Genomic DNA, 18,274 nt, shown 5'->3' with positions numbered 1-18,274 from the left:
TGTTTCTCTCTCCACAGATGCTGTTTGATCTGCTGAGTATTTGCAGCACTTTCTGTTTTACATCATGTAGGTTCGCTCCATGTTCAGAATGCACACAAGTTATTTAATTAAAACAGATATTCCCATAGAGTTCAGGTTATTTATGATTGATATACGACAGAAATCTATTTGTACTTTACAATATTAAAGATACAATTACAAACACAAATGTGGAGATAAACATTAAATATATGAACAGAATCCATCAGACATACAAAGAATAACAGAGATCTGAGTGCTGAGTGGTCTCACTTCATGTACAATATCAAAGACTGGGAAACCAACTCGACACATCACATTTACAGGCTGGAATGTCCAGAGATTGAATTATTCCCACTGTCAATTCGAAAATCTCTAACTTTTGGATCAGGCTTATCCTTTTCCATAGCTATTTTAAAACTGATAGAATTGTGGTAAGTGTTTCCCCACTAATATCTCAGTGAATTGCCCTGCCTTATTCCCCAAGAGGACATTAAGTTTTGCCCCTTCTCTCAGAGGGCCATCTACATATCGATTGAGAAGGTTTTCTTGAATAAATTTAACAGTCCTCCCATCCATTACCAGTCTATGTTTGGAAAGTTAAGATCTCTTTCTCTTATAACTTTATTATCCTTACAGCTATCAGTGACCTCCCTGCATATTTAGAACATAGACACGTGGTGGGTGGCCCGGTATCTCAGTGGTTAGCACTGCTCCCTCACAGCGCCAGAGACTCGGGTTCAATTCCCGCCTCAGGCGACTGTCTCTGTGGAGTTTGCACATTCTCCCCATGTCTGTGTGTGTTTTCTCCGGGAGCTCCAGTTTCCTCCCACAGTCCAAAAATGTGCAGGGTAGGTGAATTGGCCATGCTAAATTGCCCGTCGTGTTAGGTGAAGGGGTAAAGGTAGGGGAATGGGTCTGAGTAGGTTGTGCTTTGGCAGGTCGGTGTGGACTTGTTGGGCTGAAGGGCCTGTTTCCACGCTGTAAGTAATCTCACCTAATCTAAAAAAAGTGCATCACAGAACAGGCCCTTAGACCACGATGTTGTGCCCAGATTTAATCCTAATGTAAAATATAGTAACTTAACCTACGCACCCCTCAACTCACTGTTATCCATGTGCATGTCCAGCAGTCATTTAAATGTCCCCAATGCCTTCGCCTCCACCACCTCAAATGGCAATGCATTCCATGCATTCACAACTCTCTGCATAAAGAACCAACCTCTGATGTCTCCTTTATACTTTCCTCCTAATATCTTCAAACTATGACTTCCCGTACCAGTCAATCATCAATTTGCTCCTCAATTTCCCGCTGACGACTGGGGAATCTATGTTACGATCCCATCAAAGTGATCAAACCTTTCTTTTTTCTCAGATCCACACACGTTGCTTCACTGGGCGATCCCTCAGGAACATCCTCTCCAAGTCCTGTCATGATGTTTTCCCTCATCAAAATAGCCACTCCCCCTCTTCTCTTGCCTCCCCTTCCATCTTTCTAATGAATAGATCATTGAGCTCAATTTTGGAGTATCTGATCTTACTACTTCTGATGAAGAGTCTCTGGACTTGAAATATTAACTCTGTTTTCTCTCCATAGATGTTGCCAGACCTGCTAAGTTTCTCTCGCAATTGTGCCTGCGGTTTACCCAGCTTCAGCAGCAAGTCATAGAACATAGAACATTGCAGGGCAGTACAGGCCCTTCGGCCCTTGATGTTGCGCCGACCTGTGAAACTAATCTGAAGCCTATTTATCCTACACTATTCCATTTTCATCCATATGTTTATCCAATGACCATATAAATGCCCTTAAAGTTGGCGAGTCTCCTACTGTTGCAGGCAGTGCATTCCAGGTCCCTCCTATTCTCTGAGAAAAGGAACTATCTCTGACATCTGTCCTATATCACCCCTCAGTTTAAAGCTATGTCCCCTCATGCTGGCCATCACCATCCAAGTAAAAACATCTCTCACTGTCCACCCTATCTAATCCTCCGATTATGTTGTATGGCTCAATTAAGTCACCTCTCAACCTTCTCTCTGATGAAAACAGCCTTTCCTCAAAGGACCTTCCCTCCATACCAGCCAACATCCTAGTAAATCTTCTGAACCCTTTCCAAAGCTTCCACATCCTGCCTGTAATTCGGTGACCACAACTGTGTGCAATACCCCAATGCAGCCGCACCAGAGTTTTGTACAGCTGCAGCATTACCTCATGGCTCCGAAACTCAATCCCTCTACCAATAAAAGCTAACACACCATATGCCTTCCTAACAACCCCATCAACCTGGGTGGCAACTTTCAGGGATTATATTCCAAGTTAGATCTTCATGCTCTTTCTTCTACTATGACTGTCATGTTAGGAAATTCCTAGTATGAGCCTTTTTTGGTTTTAATGACATCACTGTCGTGTTTGAAGCCATCCCCAGATGCTATCTCGCTCCTCCTCTCTTCCAGGTTGTGGTTGAAGAAATATTTGCAGCTGTCTGGGCTGTTATTTCCAAATGCCTTAGCTTAATGTTCATAGTAACAATGGGACACAGTTCTCCAATACAGTGTTTAAGTTCTGATCTATCTTCTCTCAATGCAGTTCTTTGATCTAAGGAAAATTTGTACTTCAATACCACGGAGGGTGGTGTGTGTATGGAATGAGCTGCCAGAGGAAGTGGTGGGGGCTGGTACAATTACAGCATTTAAACGGTATCTGGATGATGCCTGAGACAAATCTTTCACATTGGTCTTCACCACATCAGATTTATATTCATGAATATGGAATAAATCACAAACACAGTGACATGATTCACTGTGATTAAAGTAATAATACAAGAAGCAATACATTGGATTATCATGGTTTGTGTATGTGTATTAGTGTGCAAATGGGCATAGGCAACATTAATCATCTTGCACTTCTTTGACACCCCTATCATTTTCATAGTTATCTTTTTGGTCTTAATCAACTGATAAACCATTTCTTTTCCTGTCGATTTGACCCATTAACAATTTCCCTGTGCTTCCTTGGTCTTTCTAAGTTTTTTTTAGTTTTCAGTTCACCCATTTAGGTTCTAGGCTGAGCTTCCACTGTTTTTTAATTGTTTTGTCAGGATCAGTATCTTTCTTTTACTGTTTCATGTCACCCTGTATGCTTGGGGACACCTATGGAGCACGAGATGTGGAAATATAATGATATCTGTTGTTGGATCATGTTTACTTTGTTTCTTTAGAATCTCACTTTTGAGATTCCCCCACTGATTTGTCATTATTTTATCTTCAAATACCTGCATCCAGTCCAACTTCGTCAGATTATCTCTCAGATTAAGAACATTGAACATAGAAACGTACAGCACAGAACAGGCCCTTTGGCCCAAGATGTTGTGCAGAGGATTAATCCTAATTTCAAATAAAAAAACTAATCTACACACCCCTCAATTCACTGTTGTCCATGTACAAGTCCAGCAGTCACTTCAATGTCCGTAATGAATCTGCTTCCACTACCACCGCTGGCAATGCATTCCATGTGCTCACAACTCTCTGCGTAAAGAACCTAATTCTGATATCTCCTCTATACCTTCCTCCTAACACCTTAAAACTATGACCCCTCGTGGCAGACTCATGAGATTTGTTCCCCCTGACGTCATCGTTTTAATCTTGTTGTCTTTGTCTTGTTCCATATTTATGTTCAATGTAAATGTATTAATGTCAGCAGCTCAAAAATAGTCCCTCTCTCTTAGTTTATCCAGAAGACCAGCTTCATTTCAGAATTGCTTTTCCTCTCACTGAGCTCTTATGTGCTAAAGGGGTCAGTTAAATATGATACAATAATCTTTTTTGCTCTCAGTGTCTTTCACACTGTTCATATTGAGAGATATTTGAGAGATGAAATCCCCAAATACTCTAACACTTCAAAATATTCAAAAATGTCTGACATACTACTCTTCTGTTTTCCTCAGAGGATTTGGTCATCACCTGTAAATTATTAGCAGTGTGGCTTCCACCTTTTTAAAACGATCTCAGCTGAATCCTTATCGTGTCTTTTGTAAATTCATTGAGTATATCAATGAAGGCCCTGTTAACCAGAGTGGAGGAGGAGAGTTGAGGATAAAGGAATGTATATTTATAGAGATGTCCAGTATGGAAACAGACCCTTAATTCCAATTGTCCATGTTGACCAGATATCCTGAAGACATCTAGTCCCATTTGCTAGCATTTGTCTCATATCCCTCTAAACTCTTCCTGTTCAAGGACCCATCCAGAGACCTTTCACGTGTATTTACACGAGCACCGCTCCACCCCCCACCCAACTTTCTCTGGCAACTCATTCCATACACGCAACAACCTGTGCAAAAAAGTTGCTCTTTAAGTCCCTTTTAAAACTTTTCCCTCTCGACTATGCCTTCCAGTTTTCGATTCCCCTACCCTGGGGAAAGGATCTTGGCTATTCACCATATCCATGCCTCTCATGATTTTATAAACCTCGATAAGGTCACCCCCCCCCCCCCCCCCCACCCCGCTACCAGTCTCCAAGCTCCAGGCCAAATAGCCCTATTTGCAAGGAAGTATGAATCATTCTTTTGCTAATTATTTTAGCTGTGTTCTCTATTAATGATCTTCCTTTCAGTCTAAAGAGAGACAGTAATCGCTTCCAGCACGAGGGAGGGAGAAGCTCATATTAGATACACGCTGGTGGAAGGTGACATCGAGTCATAGGGTGGTACAACGTGGTACAACTTGTCCATGCTGACCAGATGTTATAAATTAATCTAGTCCTTTTGCCAGCATTAGCACCAAATCCCTCTCAACCCTTCCTAATCATATACACATTCAGATGGTATTTAAATGTCGTAATTGTACCAGCCTCCACCACCTCCTCTGGCAGCTCATTCCATACACACATCAACCTCTGCATGAAAATGTTGCCCCTTAGGTCCCTTTTAAATGTTTCCCCTCAAACCATAAATCTATACACTCCAGTTCTGGACTCCCCCACTCCAGGCCAATTACCTTGTCTATTTACCCTATCCATGCCCCTCAGGATTTTATAAACCTCGATAAGGTCACTCCTCAGCCTCTGATGGTCCTTCTAAATCTTTTCTGAACCCTTTCAAGTTTCACAACATTCTTCCGATAGCAGAGAGACCAGAATTGAATGTGGTATCCAAAAATGGTCTAACCAATGTCCTGTACAGCCACACCATGACCTCCCAACTCCTACTCATTGCACTGACCAATAAAGGAAAGCAGACCAAATGTTTTCTTCACTATCCTGTCAACCTGCAACTCCACTTTCAAGGAACTATGAACCTGCACTCCAAGGTCTATTTGTTCAGGGACACACTCCAGCACTTTACCATTAAGTGTATAAGTCCTGCTCTGATTTGCCTTTCCAAAACGCAGCACCTCACATTTATCTCAACTCCATCTGCCACCCCTCAGCCTATTGGCCCATCTGATCAAGGTCCCACTTTACTCTGAGGTGACCTTGTTCACTATCCACTGCACCTACAAATTTGTTGTTATTGTAAACTGACGAATCACACCTCCTATATTCACATCCAAATCATTGATATAAATGACAAAAGGTAGTGGACCCAACACCAATCCCTGAGGCACACTGCTCGTCACAGGCCTCCAGTCTGAAAAACAACCCTCCACCACTACCTCTGTCTTCCACCTTCAAGACAGTTCTGTATCCAAATGGCTTCTTCCTGTATTCCATGTGAACTAACTGTGCTAACCAGGCTACTATGAGGAACCTTGTCAAACACCTTACTGAAGTTCATATAGAACATGTCCACTGCTCTGTACTGATCAATCCTCTTCGTTACTTCTTAAATAACTCAATCAAGTAGATGAGACATGGTTTTCCACACACAAAGCCATATTGACTATCCCTAATCAGTCCTTGCCTTTCCAAACACATGTAAATCCTGTCCTTCAGGATTCTCTCCAGCAACTCACTCACCTCCACCGTCAGGCTTATTGGTCTATAGTTTCCCAGCTTTTCCATACCACCTTTCTTAAATACTGACACCACATTAGCCAGTCTTCCAGCACCTCACCTGTAGCTATTGATGATACATTTATCTCAGCAAGGCGCCCAGCAATCACTTTGCTGGATTCTCACAGACGTCTAGGGTACACTTGACCAGGTCTTGGAGAGTTGTCCACTTTCAGGATTTTAAGCCATTCAGCACCTCCTCCTCGATAATATGGACATGTTTCAAGATATCACTAGTTATTTTCCCATGTTCTATATCTTCCATGTTCCTTTCCACAGTAAACACTGATGCTAAACACTAATTTATTATGTCCCCCATTCTCTTGTGTTTCCACACATTGGCTGTCTTGTTGATCTTTGAGGAGCCCTATTGTCTCCCTGGTTACCCTCTTGTCCTTAATGTATTTGTAAAGCCCCTTTGAATTTTCCTTAATCCTATTTGCCAAAGCTATCTCATGTTCCCTTTTTGTCCTCCTGATTTTCCTCTTAAATATAATTCTATAGCCTTTATGCTCTTCGAAGGACTCACTCAATTTCTGCTGTCTATGTCTGACATTTGCTTCTTTCTTTTTCTTGACTGAATAAAACCTCCATTACTCGAGTCATCCAGCATTTCCTCCACCTACCACCTTGCCCTACACCCTCACAGGAACATACCTTCGCTGGAGTTCCATTATTTCATTTTTGAAGGGATCCTATTTTCCAGCCATCCCTTTACCTGCAAACATCTGCCCGACCCCAAACAACTTTTGAAAGTTCTTGCCTAATACCATCAATATTGGCCTTCCTCCAATTTAGAACTTTAATCTTTAAATTTAGGTCAGTGCTTTTCCACGACTGTTTTAAAACTAATACAATTATGCTCATTTGCCCCAAAGTGCTCCCCCACTGACACCACAGTCATCGCAGACTGCCTTATTTCCCAAAAAGACATCAGGTTTTACACCTTCTCTAGTCGGTATATCCACACATTGAATCAGAAGATTTTCTTGTATACACTTAAGAACTTCCTTTCCATCCAAGCCCATACTGTTCAATTTATCAAATGTATATTATTCTAAGGCATTAGTTTTCACATTCAACACCCAGCTGCAATTTGCCACTTATGATAGAACCCATTTGATTTGAATTCCATTGAATTCAGAGAACACGTAGACATCTACTCTTCCATATAGACAATGAAACTTGTTCTGATCCCCAACTGATGGTAATACTGGACCAGAATCAAACCCGGTTTGATGGATCATAGGTTTAATTTTCTGTTGCTAAGTTAGTTAACGTGGTGGTTAGTCACTGAGGCAGATTTGGTCCAACTGGGAAGGACATAGAACATAGAACATAGAACATAGAAGAATACAGCGCAGTACAGGCCCTTCAGCCCTCGATGTTGCGCCGATCAAAGCCCACCTAACCTACACTAACCCACTATCCTCCATATACCTATCCAATGCCCGCTTAAATACCCATAAAGAGGGAGAGTCCACTACTGCTACTGGCAGGGCATTCCATGAACTTACGACTCGCTGAGTGAAGAACCTACCCCTAACATCAGTCCTATATCTACCCCCCCTTAATTTAAAGCTATGCCCCCTTGTAATAGCTGACTCCATACGTGGAAAAAGGTTCTCACTGTCAACCCGATCTAACCCCCTAATCATCTTGTACACCTCTATCAAATCACCCCTAAACCTTCTTTTCTCCAATGAAAGCAACCCCAAGTGCCTCAGCCTTTCCTCATAGGATTTTCCTACCATACCAGGCAACATCCTGGTAAACTTCCTCTGCACCCGTTCCAGTGCCTCCACATCCTTCCTATAGTATGGCGACCAAAACTGCACACAATATTCCAGATGCGGCCGCACCAGAGTCTTATACAACTGCAGCATAACCTCAGCACTCCGGAACTCAATTCCTCTACCAATAAAAGCCAGTACGCCATATGCCTTCTTCACTGCACTATTTACCTGGGTGGCAACTTTCAGAGATCTGTGTACATGGACACCAAGATCCCTCTGCTCTTCCACACTACCAAGTAGTCTACCATTAGCCCAGTAATCCATCTTTTTATTACTCTTACCAAAGTGAATCACTTCACACTTAGCTACATTGAACTCCATTTGCCACCTTTCTGCCCAGCTCTGCAGCTTCTCTATATCCCGCTGTAACCTGCCATATCCTTCCTCACTGTCTACAACTCCTCCGACTTTCGTATCATCCACAAACTTGCTCACCCAACCTTCTAACCCTTCCTCCAGGTCATTTATAAAAATGACAAACAGCAATGGTCCCAAAACAGATCCTTGCGGAACACCGCTAGTGACGGCACTCCAAGATGAACCTTTGCCATCAACTACTACCCTCTGTCTTCTTCCAGCCAGCCAATTCCTAATCCAAACCTCCAACTCACCCTCAATGCCATATCTCTGTATTTTCTGCAGTAGCCTACCATGGGGGACCTTATCAAACGCCTTACTAAAATCCATATATACCACATCTACCGCTTTCCCCTCATCTACCTCCTTAGTCACCTTCTCAAAGAATTCAATAAGGTTTGTGAGGCACGACCTGCCCTTCACAAAACCATGCTGACTATCCTTGATCACATCATTCTTATCCAGATGTGCATAAATCCTATCCCTTACAATTCTCTCTAAGACTTTGCCCACAACAGAAGTGAGACTCACTGGCCTATAGTTACTAGGATTATCCCTACTCCCCTTCTTGAACAAGGGAACCACGTTTGCTAGCCTCCAGTCCTCTGGCACTACTCCTGTCGACAAAGAGGACACAAAAATCAAGGCCAATGGCTCTGCAATCTCCTCCCTTGCTTCCCAGAGAATCCTAGGATAAATGCCATCAGGCCCAGGGGACTTATCTATTTTCACCCTTGCCAGAATTTCCAACACCTCTTCTCTACATATCTCAAAGCCATCCATTCTACTTATTCGTGCCTCAGTATTTATATCGACAACAATGTCCTGTTCCTGAGTGAATACTGACGAAAAGTATTCATTCAGCGCCTCCCCAATCTCTTCAGCCTCCACACGCAACTTCCCATTACTATCCTTGATTGGACCTATTCCTTCCCTAGTCATTCTTTTATTCCTAACATACCTATAGAAAGCCTTAGGGTTTTCCCTAATCCTACCAACTAAGGACCTTTCATGTCCCCTCCTTGCTGCTCTTAGCTCTCTCTTCAGGTCCTTCCGGGCTACCTTATAACTCTCAATTGCCCCTATTGAACCTTCATGCCTCATCTTTACAAAGGCCGCCCTCTTCCATTTAACCAGGGATTCCAACTCCTTATTAAACCACGGCTCCCTCACACGACCCTTTCCTCCCTGTGAACACGTAGACATACTATATGGTCACTGTTAGTGTCAGGGTCAATATTGTTGATGAATTGGAACAGCTTCACTTTAATACCTTAGGGCAGACTTGATAACATATGAAGATTATGCCATGATCTTGAGAACTGCTAACATTTTTAGAGGTGCAAGTGTCTTAAGTGAAATTTAAAGGTAGTGAAGATTGTGTAGATGGTTATAATCCTGTGATCAAACAGTTTTGATCAGGTGTGAGTTGGTGACAGCCTGTTTGAGTGTTCATACTGTCCCTTGGTTGGTTGTTGGTTCAGAGTCATCATCAGCTGATGATCACGAGGTGATGGTCAGAATACCCATGTGCAGCCCAATGCACCGAATGGCCTCCTGCTGCATTATGCCAATTCTGTGATTCTGTTTTCCTCATTGTTTGGATGTGAACATTGATCACGTGTTTCAACACAATAACAAAACTGAGATTGGGAATTTAGTAACAATCAATCACAATATCTGAACATGTTCCATTGTTTTAACTCACTGTGTTCTGTTGTACCGTGTAGTTTCTCCCCCATACCCTCTCAAGCTCACTTCACTCTCATTCACAAGACCCATCCTGGCTATTCAACTTGAAAAAGAATGATTTGCATTGATAGAATGATAGGTGTCACAATGATAGGTCTTTTCAAACTGCTTTACGGTCAATGAATCCTTCCAAAATATAGTTTCAGTAGGAAATGTGACATTGAGTGGTCACAAACTCAATGTGTTAATGACCAAATCACCGATTTCTGCATTAATACCTGGGAGTAAATATTGAACAGAACTCTGGGCATAACATCCCCACTCTTCATCCCAGGCTGCAAAAGGATCAGGATGTGAACATAGGAGATGGCTCATTGTGAATTTCCAGTCTTCACTTGATTCAGGGAGGATGCTACAGAATCAGACATTTCCAATCCTTGCTCAAAACGATGTGAGCTCAGTCCTAGTAATGGTAGGCCAGTCAGTTTAATGTCAGTGATGAGGCAGGTTTTATAAGTAATAATCTGGGCAAAAATTGATAAACTTTGGGATATTTCTAGTTAATCACAGAGCCAAGACACATTGTAAAAGGCGGATTTTGATTCACTAATTTTATGGAATTTTTTGATGAAGTAACAGTGAAGGTTGATGAAGGGAATATGTTGGATGCTGTTTTGGAAAACATTTGACAAAAATGCCACATAAAAGGCTCCTGACAATGTTGAAGTTCACAAAGTAGGACAGTCGGTATTAGTTTGGATGAAATCATTGGCTACAGGACTGAACAGCAATATTACATCTTTCCTGTTGTACATTGACCATAACTATGTTCTGTACTCCAGCTGTAGCCTAACCTATCAATAAAACCTCCAATGCTTCAGCTAATAAGAAAATGTATGATTTTGTGACCACTGTATAATCCTCGCACTCACCTTCAAGGACTTGTGGACATTCACTCCAAGGTCTTGTCTCTCATTATGTCACTCTCTGTTCCCAGTTCAGTGTATTGTCACACTCTCTGTCTCCCTGTGTTCACCGGTCAGTGTGTTATCTCTCCACCTTTCTTTCTTCCCAATTGTGTGTTCTCCGCTTGTCTCTCACTTTTTCCAGTTGTGTGGTCTCTGTTTTTCTCTCTCTCTGTTCCCAATTCAGTGTGTCGTCTCTCTGTCTTTCTCTATTGCCAGTTCAGTGTATTATCACACTCTCTGTCCTCTCTATTCTCAGTTCAGTGTTTTATCTTTCTGTTTCTCTCTATTTTCAGTTGTATACTCTCTGTTTCTCTCTTTCTCCATTCCCAGTTCAGTGTTTTGTCAGTTTATCTTACTCTATTCTCAGTTCAATGTGTTGTCTCTTCGTCTCTCTCCATTTCCAGTTTACTATGGGTGTCTCTCAATCTCTATTCCCAGTTCAGGGTGTTCTCTATGTCTCTCTATTGCCAGTTCTGTCACTACCTGTTCCAGTTCAGTGTGTTGTCTCTCTCGATTCCAAGTTGTGTGTTCTCAGTTTCTCTCACCTCTCCCAGTTCAATGCATTCTCTTTTTCTCTCTCTCCGTTCCCAGTTCATTGTGATGTTAGTTTATCTCCTTCTATTCCCAGTTCAGCGTGTTATCATCTTTTGTCTATGTTGTCTGTCTATCTCTCACTATTCCCACTTCAGTGTCTTGTACCCTGTTTCCCTATTTTCCCAGATCAGAGTGTTGCATCTCTGTTGCTATTGCCAGTTCTGTGTTGTTCCTCCATCTCTCTCTGCATTCCCAATTCAGTGAGTTGTCTCTCTGTCTCTCATTTTCAAGTTCATTGTGTTGCCACTCTGTCTTTGTCTAATCCCAAATCACTGTCTCTCATTACCTGGTGGTCTTGTGCTTAGGATTCGGTGCTTTCACCGTCTTGGCCTGGGTTCGATTCCCAGCCAGGGAATGGGTGCGTTTAATTTTTTTTTTGGGTGGCACGGAAGCTCAGTGCTTAGCACTGCTGCCTCACAGTGCAAGAGACCCGGGTTCAATTCCCGCCTCAGGCAACTGACCCCGTGTCTAAGTAGGTTTCCTCTGGGTGCTCCGGTTTCCTCCCACAATAGGTGAACTGGCCATGCTAAATTGCCCGTAGTGTTACGTGAAGGGGTAAATATAAGGGAATGGGTTTGGGTGGGTTGCTCTTCAGAGGGTCGGTGTGGACTTGTTATACTGAAGGGCCTGTTTTCACACTGTTAGTACTGTAATCTCATCATTAAGTTTCTATATTACCAATTCAGTGTGATGTCTCTCTCTGTCTCTCATCCAAGTTCACTACCTTGTCACTGTCTCTCTCCATTCCCAGGGCAATGTCTTGTCACTGTCTCTCCCCATTCCCAGGGCAATGTCTTGTCACTGTCTCTCCCCATTCCCAGGTCAATGTCTTGTCACTGTCTCTCCCCATTCCCAGGTCAATGTCTTGATGCTGTCTCTCCCCATTCCCAGTTTATTATGCTCCCTCACGATCTATCTCTATTGCCAGTTCATTCTGATGTCCACCATTGTCCATCCTTAATTGTGCAGAGGACAGTTAAGAGTCAATTTGCTGATGACATAAAGGTGGGTAGAAAAATGAGTTGTAAAGACAAACCATCTGGCAAATGGAGTACAATGTGGCAAAGTGTGAAATGGTGCATTTTGGCAGAAAGAATAATAAGGCAACATATTACTACAATACTATGGCTGAAGAGCTCAGGGATGGAGAGGAATCTGGGTGTCTTCTTACACAAATCACAGAAAGATAATCTATAGGTATAGCAAGTAATCAGGAAGGCTAATCGTGTCACATTTTATTGTGAGAGGAATTGAAAGCAAGAGTGTGAAGGCTTTGCTTCACTTACCCAGGATGTGGGTAAGGGGTCATGTGGAATGCTGTGTACAGTACCAGTCACCGTACTTACGTTAATGTGTTGGAAGAAGAACAGGTTTACTAGGCTAATACTCGGAAGGAGCGGATTGTTCCTGGTATTTTTCTCGGGATTTACACAATCCCTGCTGTTAATATCTGACATCTGCTTCCTTCTTTTTCTTGACCAGAAACATAATTACTCTAGTTATCAGCATTCCCTACTCCTCCCAACCTTGCCCTTCAACCGAGTAGGAACATACAGTATATTAGACCCCATTATCTCATTTTGAAAGTTTGACATTGCCCAGCCGTGCCTTAACCTGTGAGTATCCACCCATAATCAACTTTCGAAAGTTCTTGACTAATACCATCAAAATATGCTTTCCTTCAATTTTGAATGTTAACTTTTAGATCTGGTCTATCCTTTTACATCAGTATTTTACAACTAACAGAATGATGTTCGCTCCCCCATTGATACCTAATTCACTTGCCCTGTCTTATCCCGAAAAGGTCAATTTTTGCACTTTCTCTAGTCGGTATATCTACACACTGAATCAGAAAACTTTCTTGCACACACTTAACAAATTCCTCACCATCCAAGCCCTTAGCAGTATGGTAGTCCCAGTCAATGCTTGGAAAGTTAAAATCCCCGACCATAACCACCCTATTATTCTTACAGATAACGGATATCTCCTTACAAATTTGTTTCTCAATTTCCTGCTGACTATTGGGGTTTAAGGTCTCTATTGTACATTTCCCAATAAGGTGATCATCCTTTCCTTATTTCTCAGACCTACCTAAATAACTTTTCTGTGTGCATTCCTAGGAATATCCTCCCAAAGTACAGCAGTACTGTTATTCCTAATCAGAAACGCCACTCCCCCACTTCTCTTGCCCCTTTCTATCCTTCCTAGAGCATCTATAAGCTGGAATATGAAGCTGCCAGTCGTGTCCATCCCTGAGCCCCATCTCTTTAATTGCTGTGATATCCCAATCCCTTTTTCCCAACCATGCCGAGTTCATCCGCCTTCCCTGTTTTGCCACTTGCATTGAAACAAATGCAGCTTAATTTATCAGTCCTACCTCATTCTCTGCTTTGTTCCTGCCTACCCTATTTGACTTGCTCCTTTCCCCAACTGTACTAGTCTCAGACTGATCTCTTTTCTCACTATCTCCCAAGGTCTTCCCCCTACACCCCCCTCACACCCCACCTCTGCACCCTTTCCCACCCTGCACTAGTTTAAATCCTCCTGAGCAGCTTGAGGAAATCTTCCTGCCAGTATATTAGGAGAGGTAGGAAATCTTACAACCTTTAAAAATATTTGAATGAGCACATGAAATAACATAACATTCAAGACTATGTGATGAGTACAGGGATTTGACCATGCCTTTTTTGATAGTTAATGTCAGTGAGGACTCAATAGGACAAAGAGCCTTTTCTGAACTGTCTAACTATGACTTTATTAAAGGGCCTACATAACATTTAAATTAAGCATTCCAAATTTGCCATAACATTTTTGATTTCAATAATGTATTGGTGGTAGAAACTTCAAATCATTAAAGAATCTTTCGAAAAACAAATCTATAAAGCCCCACAAAACATGTCATTTATCTAAAATATGGCATTTATTTTAGAAATCTGATGGAGTACTTGGGTCATTTGGGCTCAGCGCTAACCTGGAGCATAACAGCCTTTACAAAAGAACACACAAACTTTGATCTGAGGAGTAAAAGTAAATAGGAACACAAAAGGATATGATGTCATTTCATGTGGCACCATCCCATTACTTCAGGTTATCCCCAAGAGGCTTCACCATGAACTCATTCCTTTTGAACTGCAGTCATTACTATTATCTTTGCAAAACATACCCATCAATTTGCACATCGCAAATCCCATAAAATGTAAGAGGGAATCAGTTTTGATGATATTGATTAAAGGATGAATGCAACCTTGGTCCCTCAGGACTCCCAGCTCCTGTTTAATGAATGACTCAAGTCTCTGTTGTGCCCTCATTTGATTGTTCTTTGATCACAGGTTAAATTACAGCCTCAACTTCATCTTAGGACTTAACACACAAACTTTCCTTTAGAGGAAATATGATGATAAAGAATGTAGTTTAATTCACAGTTTCCTTTCATTTTGTTCAGAAGCTGAAGTTCCTGACTCATGGTCCACGGACCACAGTTGCCTTCCGGTACCTCACTGTTATTGAGCAGTATTCAATAATGGAAGGAAATAAAGCAAAATCCTTTCTTCACTGAAATTCATAAACCCCAAGGCCACAGGGAAGTCATTGCCTTGTCATTGGAAGAGGGAAGCCCAACGGATTTCCAATAGTCACTCATTAAACATCACTGAAGTTGATCACTGTCGATAATAAGATTACTCAGCATCAATCAAGGATGAAACCATCGATCTTCCTGCTCTGTAAGACTGAAAGAATGGACTGAAAGAAGTGAGCATGAATGTTATTAATAACTCCAGTGATATGAGGTAGATGAGAACACTCACAGATGATCCAATAGAAACTAGGAACAAATACCCTGGGATGTCACTTCATCCTCTGTACTGACTTCACAGGGAAATATCTTCAATGGTAGAAGTGTGGACCTCTCCCAAAGCCATGCCATAATAGATGGTGTCACCAATCACTGTAACCCATGGCATTGTATTAGTGGTGAACCTGGCTGCCCACTTCCCTGTGTTGTTGGTGACTATGACTCCATCATTACTCCATCATCCGGTCCTCAGGTACTGAAGCCCAGCATCAGCTGTCTCTTCTGTAGACATGCCTAATGTTCGGGGTCGGGTGGGGTTGAAACAGATAATAATACAAATTACACAAACTTTCTTTTTTTTTATTGAAAAGAATATATGAATGATTGACTTTGAAGTTTATTAGGCTCAGCTGCTCTGTTCAGTCTTTTATCTTCAGAAGGGGCCCATTCACTCCGTTCCACCTCCCCCTCTAGACATCCTTCAGGTTTTCATTTTCTTCTCATGGATTTGATGAACACCCCCTTAAATGGCACTTACAATATTCCTCTCAACTCCATGTGGCATTGAACGCCACATTCTGAAAGCTCTTTGGAGAAGACATTTCTCCCAAATTCTTTATTGGTCTTAATTGTGACCATCTTATATTGATGTCATCTGATTTTTATTCCTCATGTGCAGACACCACGTTTTTACACCCACATCATCAAATCCCCTCAATGTTAAACATACATCGAAGTAGCTTCCTCCTTCTCCTTCCTATGTGAATACACCACCTCTTAAAATTATTTTCCACTGTCTTGCCCATTCTGCTCACCTTTCTGGACTCTGCTATTTTACCACAACCTTCCTCAGTATTAGCCATAATCGCCAATTTCCTGTCATCCACATAATTGTTATACCCCTGATCTCCAGGCACAATTACTTTCAGGACTAGTACCCTGTGGAACAATACATTCTGTCAGTCTGAACAACTAACTTTTAGCTTTAATTTCTGTTTCTAACCCTATTGTTATCCATTCTGCTACTTCTTCCCTGCATCCATGTTGTAACTCTCGTTTACTATTAACATATCTTTTAAAAATCCAGATATAAACACACCCTCCCCAATACTTTTACATATACTGTTTTGTCATCAAACAATTCAATAAGGTTAGACACCAATGCTGACTGTTCTTTATTGAATTCTCAGTTCTGGATATTTTATCATTATGGCTTTGAGTAAAAATTGCAACATTTTTCCTACAACCAACTTTAAACTAGCTGGTCTGCAGACCCATGTTGCATTATTACTATGATTGTGATCCGGTAGCTGAAGATGAAGCAATAAAGCCAAATACTTTCATCAATTAATTAATTATCAAATTTATACAAAATCAGTTAGCTCAATGAGCTCCCCTTGAACTTAAGGTGTCCAAAAGTTTAAAAAAAAATTTAAATATCTGCCAAAATACTCACTGTTTTGATATGAATGCATTGTCTTTCATTTAGGGGGAGGCAATGGCCTAGCGGTATTATCACCAGACCGTTTACCCAGAGACTTTAATAAGTACACAACTCTTATTTCACAAAGCAATATATCCTTTTTAACAAGGCATTTTTCAATGATCTTTGTCTTCTCAATGCTGTCATTCCTACCCGAATGACTGTTTTTATGGGGTCGAGGTATAGAAATATATATATTTTAATATATATATATACAAAACGTGATCTGGGACACTACCCAATTCGGCACTGCAGCATGGGGGAGGTGCAATACAGAATCAGCAGAATGATTCTGAGATTGTAAAAAGTTTCAACGAGGCCAGATTATACAATATACATTTGTATCAGCTTGATCAATATTTAAGGTAAAGATAGTTAAAGAGAGATTATTTCCCTGGGAAAAGGTCAGGGGAGAACAGCCCAGAAATAAGAGAGAAGCGTGAAAATTCAAGGAATACCTTTCAGGGTGATCAACGGATGTGCTTTCTATACAACACCACAGAGGGCTTTAAGAAAATTCAATGCCGAGACAGATCGACTTTAATCAATAAGGGAATCAGGCATTATGGGAAAAGGCAGGCAAGTCGAGTTGAGGGTTATCAGATCAGCCATGATTTCATTAACTGGCAACTTTTATCAGAATCAATGCAAGGTTACAATCTGAAATGTGAACTCTGTTTCTCTGTCCACTGATGCCTTCTGATGTGCTAAATGTTTCCAGAATTTTCTGTTTTGATCCCTGGCATCCTAAGGCCATGTTAAACAATCCATTGGTTTGTTTTGTTCGGTTCCTTTGACAATATACTTGACTCAATAGTCTTGGTGTTGAGAACAATTATTCTCACATTTCCTCTCAATTTTCCCTCAGCCCATTGAGGCTATGATGAAACTGGGAGTTCAATAATTCCAACAGAAGGTAAACAAAGATTTACTGACCTGGTCATTGGAGAGTAGAAGCTGCCAGATGGTACTCGAGACAGAGACATAGAACATACAGCATGACAACAAACTCTTCAGTCCAACCTGTCCATGCCAACCAAATATCCTAAAGTCATCTAGTCCCACTTGCCAGCACTTGGACCATATCCCTCTAAACCCTTCTTATTCTTATACTCATCCAGATGCCTTTTAAATATTGTAATTGTACCAACCTCCACCACTTCTTCTGGCAACTCATTCCATTCACACACCACCCTCAGCATGAAAAGCTTGCCCCTTAGGTCCCTTTTAATATCCAATAAACCTCCAATAAACCACCTCATCTATAAACCACAATCACTGTTTGGTCAGACATCCCATGGGATAATCAACACAATTATGTCCTGTGCTAAGGGGCAAAGAACTGAAAATGTGTTGCTGGAAAAGCGCAGCAGGTCAGGCAGCAACCAAGGAGCAGGAGAATCGACGTTTCGGGCATAAGCCTGAAGAAGGGCTTATGCCTGAAACGTCGATTTTCAATTTTGTAGATGACTTTTTTTTTGCATGCTGTCTGGTTCATTAGCTACTGTTTAAGTGTGTTGTTAGGTTTGTGGGCTATCATGCTGCCAACAGGTCTGAGTAGGCTGGCAGTCATTTCAGAGATGTC

Source organism: Chiloscyllium punctatum, chromosome 29, assembly GCF_047496795.1.
Source record: "Chiloscyllium punctatum isolate Juve2018m chromosome 29, sChiPun1.3, whole genome shotgun sequence".
Classification (NCBI taxonomy): Eukaryota; Metazoa; Chordata; class Chondrichthyes; order Orectolobiformes; family Hemiscylliidae; genus Chiloscyllium; species Chiloscyllium punctatum.
Note: the sequence above shows the minus strand (reverse complement) of the source record.